This window comes from Sphaeramia orbicularis, chromosome 22, assembly GCF_902148855.1.
Source record: "Sphaeramia orbicularis chromosome 22, fSphaOr1.1, whole genome shotgun sequence".
Classification (NCBI taxonomy): domain Eukaryota; kingdom Metazoa; phylum Chordata; class Actinopteri; order Kurtiformes; family Apogonidae; genus Sphaeramia; species Sphaeramia orbicularis.
Window position 1 is genome coordinate 52,906,068 of NC_043978.1, and position 10,518 is coordinate 52,916,585.

The following is a 10,518-nucleotide window of genomic DNA, read 5'->3' on the forward strand; positions in this document are numbered from 1 at the left end:
TATAAAAAAGGGTTTTGGGGGTTGGTAAATACAAACTATGGAAATCAGTTACATTTTAATCAACAGTAATAATTAACAGTAAACTCTATTAGGACTGGTTAAATTCTACCTTTGTTAACAGTAACAATTGCTACTTAAAATAATATAATAAAATCAACTCCATAATATTGTGACATGTTGGAGGAGCAGCTGGGGGGAGTTTCCCAGCATGCATTGGGACAAACTAGTTGAGACAGTTTTTATGTGTTTAAGCTGATAAAAAAAGTGTTGTTCTTTTTATATAGCATAGTTATGGTGTGTTTTACACTTTTTGTTCGTTTTTTTGTTGAATGAATATTTCTGTTCAGTTGCATATTCTTGCACCATGAGCTTAAGTTGCTCCTTTGTTTCATTGGCTAAAATGTGCACTTTTACTAAACTTTATAAAACCAGTCAGTATTTGGTGTGACCACCATTTTCCTCACACAGTCTTCTTCATGAATTCTCTGAAACCCCTTTGCAGATGGCTGATGGTCCAGAAATGAACATTCAGTTCACAGGCAGAAGCTCTGCTGGACATTCCTGAAGTCACATGACCAGTGCATATTCCCTCCAAACTGGTGACATCTGTGGCATTGTGCTGTGTGAGAAAAGTGCACATTTTAGAGTGGCCTTCCTTTTATTGTGTCCAGCCTAAGGCCCACCTGTGCAATAATCCTGCTGTCCAATCAGCATCTGGATCTGCCACAGCTGTGAGGAGGAGGGGTTATCTCAGCAAAGGACAGGTGTTCACTAACACACATTTAGACAGATTTGTGAACAACATTTGACAGAAATAAACCTTGTGTGTACACAGAAAAAGTTTTAGATCTTTGAGTTCAGCTCATGGAAAATGGGAGCAAAAACCGAAGTGTTGCATTTCTATTTTGGTTCAGTGTACAGGGTGGGGAAGCAAAATTTACAATGAACATTTAGTTGTTTTTTCTCAGCAGGCACTACGTCAGTTGTTTTGAAACCAAACATATACTGATGTCATAATCATACCTAACACTATTATCCATACCTTTTCACAAACTTTTGCCCATATGAGTAATCAGGAAAGCAAACGTCAAAGAGTGTGTGATTTGCTGAATGCACTCGTCACACCAAAGGAGATTTCAAAAATAGTTGGAGTGTCCATAAAGACTGTTTCTAATGGAAAGAAGAGAATGACTATGAGCAAAACTATTACCAGAAAGTCTGGAAGATACTATTAAAGAAGAATGGGAGAAGTTGTCACCCCAATATTTGAGGAACACTTGCGCAAGTTTCAGGAAGCGTGTGAAGGCAGTTATTGAGAAAGAAGGAGGACACATAGAATAAAAACATTTTCTATTATGGAATTTTCTTGTGGCAAATAAATTCTCATGACTTTCAAAAATTGGTCATACACTGTCTTTCAATCCCTGCCTCAAAATATTGTACATTTTGCTTCCCCACCCTGTAGTTATTGGTAGTTATACTATCAACAGCAGTTCTAGTTTCTAACAGTTCTAGTTCAGTTTGCTGTGCATCTGTGTCTCCCCCTCTTTCCCCATTTCTCTCCCCCTCCCCAGTCTCTCTCTCTTTAACCCTTTAACTGGTCAGTTCACTCTTCCCTCCTCAGTCTGGTTCTGCTCCAGGTTTCTTCCTGTTAAAGGTACTTTTTTCTTCCACTGTCACCAAGTCTTTGCTCCTGGAGGATTCTGTTGGTTTCTGTAAATTGGTTTAAAAGTCTGGTTTAGATCAGCTCTGAATGTAAAGGGTCATGACATAACTTTTGTTATGATGTGATGCTATTAGGGATGGAACCATATGAAAATTTCATATCATGGTTATTGTGACTAAAATTATCACGGTTATCATTATTATCACGGTATTGTTGAAATGTGTTCAAAATGTTCAAAAAGTATTTATACACACACTGAAAGAATTGAACCAAGTTGTATTTTGAAAAACAAAAACAACCTAATAAAACAGGCACGATGTATTTTCTGTTACAGAAACATTCAAATATTAACACGTAAACCTCAAACATACAAACGTGCATTAAAGATGGAACCTTATGGACATTTTCTGACAATTTTCCAGATCAACTTTAAGTTGTTTTTGTTTCTTTTTCATAGATAGATAAATAGATAGTCTCTCTTTCTCTCTGTGTGCTTGGACTAGGTCTCTCTCTCTCTCTCTTTGTCTTTCAAAGTGCGGTACTCAAACATGGTTATCGTGATAAGAATTTACATGATAATACTAACCATCAGGAATTTTACAGCGGTTTATCGTTCCATCCCTAGATGCCATATAAATAAAATTTGATTGTTTGATTGAGGTTCACAAGCATCATATCAAAATGTACCTACACTGTAAAATAGACGAGGATGAGGATCCTTAGTAAATAAATAAAAGTAACACTCATTTATTAAAATAAGCTGCAGGTAGTTTTAACAAATATAAAGATAATACTGACAAATGCACCATGTGAATTCCACAGGTCAGCACAGAACTAGACTAAATGAACTTTCAACAGGGATCAGGCCTTTAATCTGGTGAAAATCTGTAAAAGGATCAACTGTCATGTTCTTTCTGCCTCAGTGTGTTTGGGCTAAATGCAAACTGTTGTAACATGACCGTTTCTGACTCATCATCTGACCATCCATGAGTCTGGTCCCTTTGTTTTAAAAGATCCCGCTCATTTCCATAACGCTGTCAGGAGCGACGCCACAGCTGGAGGAACACGGGTGTCCGTCTGCTCACAGCTGGATCCAGAAGCAGGACCTCCATCATTCCACTGGTGCAAATGGAACTGCCACTGATCAACCCAAAACTGGCTCAACCCATCCGTCAGATGCAAATCCCACAGCAGCATCTGGTGCTGATGCTAACGGGAGTCGTACTCACTATTCAGCAGGCTCAGACGGGACTCGAATTAGAGACGACTTTTGACGTAACACTTCCATGTTTCTTGTCAATAGGCAGAAATAAGTGAGTGTCAATGACAGGGCTGTAAGAAAATATCAGTTCTGCAATATATCGTGATATTTCATTTTGCAATGCTGTATTGATATTAAAAAGTACTGTATCGATATTTTTAGGTATTTATTCAAATGCAGATATTGTGGAAGTTCATTTTAGTTTTTCTCTTTTGTTTATATTTTATTTATTATTCTTTAACACTCTTTTATTAAATAAGGTTCGTTCCTTTGTTGGGATTGAACTCATACTGTTCTGATGTTAGTTGTGAACTAATAGAATATGAACATTTGAACAGGATCTGAAACTGGAATGTCTGTAAAACACAATTTCAGTTTGAACACAGGAACATTTTGTGATATACACCTAAAACACTCCTGTTCAAACAGGCTTTTTAATTTCCCAATTGACTCGGCCACCACAAACTGATTACACTTTATGTATTCATCATATTTAAATGTTTTTAATGGTATTTTATTGTGTTTTACGGGCATTCTAATTGTATTTTACTTGTACTGTTTTATTCCTTTTTCACAATGTAAAGTTGCTACTTTACAGTGTTACATGTACTCCATGTGTCTCCCCCTACCTCCCCCCTCTCCCCCCAGTCTCTCTCTATCTATCACTCTCTTTTCTCCTTTACTCTCTCTCTTTAACCCCAACTGGTCCTGTCACTCGTCCATCCTCCTCAGTCTGGCTCTGCTCCAGGTTTCTGCTGTTAAAGGTACTTTTTCCTTCCACTGTCACCAGACACTAGTGTTTGCTCCTGGAGGATTCTGTTGGGTTTCTGTAAATTTGATTTGATTTTGATTTGATTTGATAAAGCACTTTGTGACTCAGTCTGTGAAAAGTGCTCTAGAAAAAAATGTACGTACTGACTTACTTATATAACATTAGATCCTGTTGGATCAAATAAAAATGTGTTTAGTATTTGTGCAGATTTCTGCTGTAATTCAATTCTTCCTGGAGATAATCTTCTAAAAAAGAAAAAAAAAAACAGAAAATTTAAAAAAAATTGCCTTTTTAACAGTGTTGTAATATATCATATCGTGATTCCAGTATTGTGATTTGTATCGTATCGCCAGATTCTTGCCGATAGTCGAGACCGTCTTTATCCTTCTGCATACACCTTTAACACTTATAATATTTAGAATGTAATATAGTCACTGTACTATAGTTGACTTGATAAGTACAAAATTGTCTTGTTTTTAGTTTTAGATTTCTTTTAAAAGAGTTAAATGAGATGTAATTACATATAGTATGTGACTAAATGACAGATTTATTGAAGTTAGAAATATCCAGGGACTTAATTTAGTTTTATATTTGTGAAATATGTTGTATATCTAACTCAATATACAGTAATGTACAGTGTACTTAAGTAATATGTGTAATACACAGAACAAGTAACATAAACAGCAGATTCTCTTTTGTATTTGCCATTTCAATCTCAAATGTTTTCCTATTTGTTTTTTGCTGTAAATACAATAAATACAATTTCCCCACAGTGGGATCAATAAAGTCACATCTTGTCTTATAACAATTTTTGAGAGCTGATGCGATTAACTAGCATTAAATGCATTTTGCTAAACCTTTATTTACTGCTCAGTAATATTAAATATCACTTTGATGCCATATTTTAACTAGGGGCCTCTATGTTACAGTTAAAGGGGAGCACATTAGTTCTGGTTTTGTTTATTCACTGTAAGCCCGGACTTTGTATTTACTAAAATGCTTTAATTGCAATATACTTAAATGATTTCAGTTTTATTCCATTACTGTAAAATGTTCAGTATATTCTACTAATTTGTAGACATAGTCAAAAATACAAAAACAGTTTCAGTTGAATGAATTTAAATCACTCAGTTTTAGTCCTGACCGCACCTTTTTTTTTTTTCTCTGCATTGCATTGTGGGTATTGTTCATGTTGTTGAAAATGTGTTATTTTCTGTGCAGGGGTTCAGCGGGGTGGTGGTGTTAGTGTTCATTTGGACTGAATGTGTAAATCTTTATGCTTTACCAAAGTAAAAGCACTTCCTGTACTGGTAAATATATTAAGCTAACTTCCTGCCTAATTTCCATCCATGCTACAATATATTAAGTTTAATAATTATGCAAAGCAATTTATGTTGCAGAAGATTTTAATTTAAATCAACTTGGAACTGAGTCCAATGAACTGATGATTTTAAGTTATAGATTATACAAAGCAATTGACATTGGAACAAATTTGAAGTTAAATTAACTTGGCATTTAGAGTGTTGGACTTAAAATAGCAATTCCATTCAAATCAAGCATTTCAGTTTAATACACTCAAGTTTTCATTACTCATTACTTACATTTTTTAAGGCAACCGGTTTAGAGTTACATTACTTAAAAATTTCGATGTAATCAGTTTCAACTTTTTTTTGACTTAAATCAACTTATTGGGGTTTACAGTGTTGGCTGAAATTAAAACAGAATTCCTCATTGGAGTCTGAGGTGTTGTTTTTTTTTTTTTTTTTATATCCCCTTTACTTCATCTAACCCCAAAAAAAGCCCCTGAAAGCATATTGCTGTTAAAAAGCACTAATGTACAGACATGTGGACTTTATCTCAAGTGTGTGTGAATCTGACTCAGCCTTACGTATAATGTTTAGGGAACAAACCAAAAATACAAAAAACAAAAAAAACAAGCATCTTTTCAGTATTTGCAATAAATAACTTTCATTGTTGCATGGAAGCAATATCAACAACTCAGCAAAAAACAGTGCACCCATGAGCAAAATGACCACACATGGAAGAAACCATTACAAAATGAACATAAAAAACAACTACATTATACAGCTTTGTGCCAAAAATATACAGAAGAGAAAAGGAATATCTAGTTGTTGCAAGAGAAGCCAATCTCACCAATCCGACACACACTGACTGGACACTTGGCCACAGCGAACACAGAGCACAGGAAGAATATGGCACGCCTTCTCCGAGACAAAAGAAACAAATAGTAGCCGACTTTAAAAGCAATAGTGGCAACATTTGGTTATGCTCGTAGGTTCTAGCCTTATAGAATTGTATTAAAATAGTTTCTGCTTGTTTTCTGTAGTACACTGACCCCTAAACCTTCCATGGTCCTATTAAGAGAAACAATTTCCAAATCCTTCAAAGGAAAGGATTAAGGATTATAAATGATCTTGGTAATTCTAGATAGACCACAGTTGTTAAAAATATTTTTAGACGTCTTTGACAGGCCTCCTTGTGATAGAACAAAACCACAGAAGGCTGTTAACTCCACCCAGTTCTTTTGTGCACACCTACTCAAAGGAGGGCCTGTGGATGGGAAAAACCTGTAGAAAAATACCTTTTTTTTTTTTTTTTTTAATTTTTAGTTCACCCCTCCTCTTGTACTAGACAAACGCATCTGCAGATGTCAGTGGAATCTAAGCTGACAATACTTTAAATCTTTAATGAAATACTTAGGATCTAGGATTAACCTCGGAAGAAATGATCATTGCACTGTTTGTCTAAAGTCACAGGACGGAAAATAAAATCAGTCTTCTTGTGATAAACCGACATTAGTAGCATAAGTCGTAGGTCCACGGGGAAAGTCAATACCTCTGTTGAATCTTAAGGGTTCACCTTCAAAGTAAACAGACATTGTGGACTTTGGCTTGTAGAGGTTGTGGTTGAGAAGAGGAATATACAGGAAGTGGGGATACTGTAAGTGTTTGGACGGATGAGGAAGGTCCTCCCCAAAACCAGTGTGTGTTGCTACATTGTTCTACTTCCCTTTAAACGGAGCCTTAGTTCCAGTACCTGCGTGAAGAGACAACAGGAAGATCTGAATAAACTCCATCAGCTCCAAGACTGAAGTTTGTCTTGATGCCTTCAGGCGTTACCTCGCTCCTCAGAGGAGAACCAACAGATATTCCAATCTGTCATTCCTTCAGCTATCCCACTTTTAAACTCTGACAGAAGACATTTTAGTCATTTATGATTTTTATTGTTGTTTTTGTTTTTTTCTTTTCTTTTTTAAATATCAGTGAAACCAATAGGGTCTTTTAGTCTGTATTGGTATTTTTTCTTCAATAAAGTTTTTTTTTTTACCGAAATTGGTCTCCACTATACTGCTAGGTTCTAATAGTTTTGGAATTTTTCATTATAGTTTAGTTTTATTTAGTTTTGACTTTTTTTTTTCCTCTAATTCAGTTAGTTTTAATTAGTTTTTAGAGCAGGTTTGATAGTTTTTATTAGTTTTTGTTTGTTCTAAATGCTTAGTTTTAGTTTTTTTTATATCTTTTATCTGTCCCACCGTCATATTCAAATAAGTCCGTACAGGACTTTCTCCCAACTTTAGTTTCCATGTTGCCAGGTAGAGTGGGGACCAGAAGACGAGTATAAACAACAGGTGATGAGAAGAGTCGGACCGTGAAGGGCCACCAGCTAAACTCGCTCGAGCGAAATAAATCGATTTCATATCAATCCGACATTGACAAAGACGAAAACGAAGGGAATTTTATCCCTAATTTTTATAAGTTTTAGTTTTGCACGCACACAATACAGTTTCAGTTAGGTATTGTTTTTTCTTTTAATTATAGTTTTTATTTATTTCAGTTAACGAAAATGTTTTTACAATTCTAGTTTTCGTCATTTCGTTAGTTTTTGTTTACGATAATAACCTTGCTATACTGAAAATGTATCGAAAATGTATCGAACTGAAGACCACTGTACCGAAAACGAACCGAAATTTTTCTTTACAACCATATAAACACGGCTCATATATAAGCCCAAGACCTCACCCTAATACTAAAACCACTTGCTTTGTTAAGGTTTAAGTTTCATATCCTGGTCACCTCAAGAGTGTTTTTTTCAAAGTTTAACATGGAATTTAATCGTATGGTTTAGAAAAGGTTTGCAGATCAATAGAAATAATTGCCATGTGCAACGTTGAATAAGGTCGATTCACTTGTAAGGATCTCAAAACTGGTGTTCTGAAGCAGAGTTAAAAGTGATGAACAGACCTTTTAAATACTCAAAGAGCTCAAAGGCCAACGTTTCCAGGTACAAGAACTAAGCCTGCGCTTGTTTTGGTGTTCAGTTAATGTCTCGTTGCAGTCAATCACCACATGCAAAAGTACAACATTTACGGTCTGAGCCTCGTGCGTGAAGAGCATGCTACACATTCACCAAGACGGCCACATTGAGGCGCAGGCGTAGACCACAAACGCACATCACGCACATTGTACATGCACTCACTCGTATACAAACACACAGAGCAGAAAATACAGGAAGTCGACTGTACAGGTTGTCGGCGGAGGCACGGTGACGCCTGGATTGGCCTCCTTGATTTGGCTGAGCTATGAATGCGAAGCAGCTGGAGAGTTTTGGCTGAGTACAAAGGTAACATAGTGGGTAAGGTATTTCGGCTGAGTAGTACTGCACTACGGTGGAGTACGATGTGTGTTTACAGTAGATGTGTCTGTGTAAATGTGTGTTTATGATGCTTTGTTTTTTTCCAAGCCTGTTGCTAGAGAGGTCGTGCTGATCTTGGATGATTCTGCAAAGCATGAACAGAAGCAAAGAGCTGCTACAACTAAGTGACTAACTGAGAAAAAAAAAAAAATGTTTGAGGGATTTTTCAAGCAAAAATGACAAGAATTTGCTTCTTAAATGTTTGTCCATTTGTTGTCCCTTTTTTGTCTTAGATCGGTGAAGCCTGTGAAACATCTTTAAGTTTTGGTCAAGTGGCTGCTGAAAAAGCACTCTGAAAAATGTCACAAAAGCTGTAATAAGTGGAATACTTTTACTTCTATTTTCTGACTGTTGGCAGTCTCGTGGCCGCTGATTTGGAATAATCATCAGGAATAACTTCAAAAATTGTCATCATCAAAAATTAACATCTGGTAAAATTTTAAAGGACTAATTCAGTGGTTTCCAAGCTTTTTTGGTTCATGACCCCATTTTAACATCACAAATTTCTGGCGATCCCCGAGATTCAAAATGGAGACTTTTTTTTTTTGGCTAAATTTTATTTTTGATCATGTAATAGTTTGCTATATGTTAAATAAGCATTAATTTTAGACATTTAGACTATATAATGTAAATTTTTATTAGTAAGTTTTAATTTTACATTTTTTAAAATCAATTATTAGAAATTTCAGGTGACCCCACGTGGGGTCCGGACCCCAAGGTTGAAAACCACTGCATTAACTGCTCCCAACGCCCTTTTTAACTTGTTTGTATAGTTTGTTCTTAAATCTTGTGCCACAAACATCTTAAACCAGTGTACACATCTGAATGAAGGGGTTAACCCAGTGGTTTCCAACCTTTTTTGGTTCGTGAAACCATTTTAACATCACAAATTTCAGGCAACCCCAGACATTCAAAACAGACATTTTATTCGCTAAAATTAATTTGTTTTTGATCGTGTAATAGTTTGCCATACTATGTTGCAAATAAACGTTAATTTTAGGCAACATTTAGGCAATATACTGTAAATTTTTATTAGTAATTTTTAATTTTTATCAACAACTACAGATTTGAGGTGACCCCACGTGGGGTCCCAACCCCAAGGCTGAAAAACACTGCACTAATTTTTCAGTCAAAACTCATGTTAGTTAATTCTAACTTACCATGTAGAATGTTTAGCGTCAAGATCTAGCGGCACAAAAAGCTGAAAGCTTGAAAGACTGGTCGAGGTAGTAGATAGAATAAGTAGGTGACTTATCTTAGGTGATAAGTCACTTGTTCCATTGGCAGATTTTTTTGCTTAATTCAAGCAAGTGACAATTATCTCTGTAAGATTTTTTGAAATAGATTTTCCAGATCTGTTGTCTAAAAATAAGTTCTTATATCTCATTTACAAGTCACTTTTTAGGTGATTCTGTCTTATTTTAAGTGTGATGATATTTTGGCTAGAAATGAGAAAAATACACTTAGTAAAATTTGGATTTTTGCAGAGTAGGAAGCACTGCACACTAAACCACCTCATCGACATCCATCTTGGACACTATTTACTGCTACAAATGTCAAGATTCTGTTCATAGGAAATACACTGTAGTCAGGGAAATATTATTATTAGGCAGAGAAGAAGATAAAGAGGGCTAGTTTCATTATTGGTCTAAAGCACAAGTGTCAAACATGTGGCCCGGGGGCCAAAACCGGCCCGCCAAAGGGTCCAATCCAGCCCCTGGGATGAATTTGTGAGATTCAGAAATTACACTGAAGATATGAACAATCAAGGATGTTAAAATCATTTTAAGTCAATTCAATCTCAAGTGGGTCAGACCAGTAAAATACGATCATAATAACCTATAAATAAAGAAAACCACAAATTTCTCTCTTTGTTTTGGTGTAAAAAAGGTAAAATTACACAAAATGTTTACATTTACAGACTAGCCTTTTACAAAAATTGTCAATAACCTGAAATGTCTTAAGAGAAGTATGTGGAATTGTATCAATATTCTGTCTCTTACTACAGGTTTTGTGTATTTGTAGATCCACTGTGATCTGTATGCTGTGATGTATATGTATAAATGATAAACTGAGGTGTAATATTGTTAAAATTGCACTTATTTT

At 35.6% G+C, this 10,518-nt stretch overlaps 1 long non-coding RNA gene across 1 annotated transcript; it reads right to left on the minus strand.

Annotated features, from left to right (window-relative positions):
- Positions 1-8,685: 8,685 nt before the first annotated feature.
- LOC115413931 (uncharacterized) lies at positions 8,686-9,663 on the minus strand. Its single transcript, XR_003934524.1, has 2 exons — positions 9,531-9,663; positions 8,686-8,859 (listed from the first exon to the last, which is right to left on the minus strand). It is a non-coding gene; the product is annotated as an uncharacterized LOC115413931 (long non-coding RNA).
- Positions 9,664-10,518: the final 855 nt, after the last annotated feature.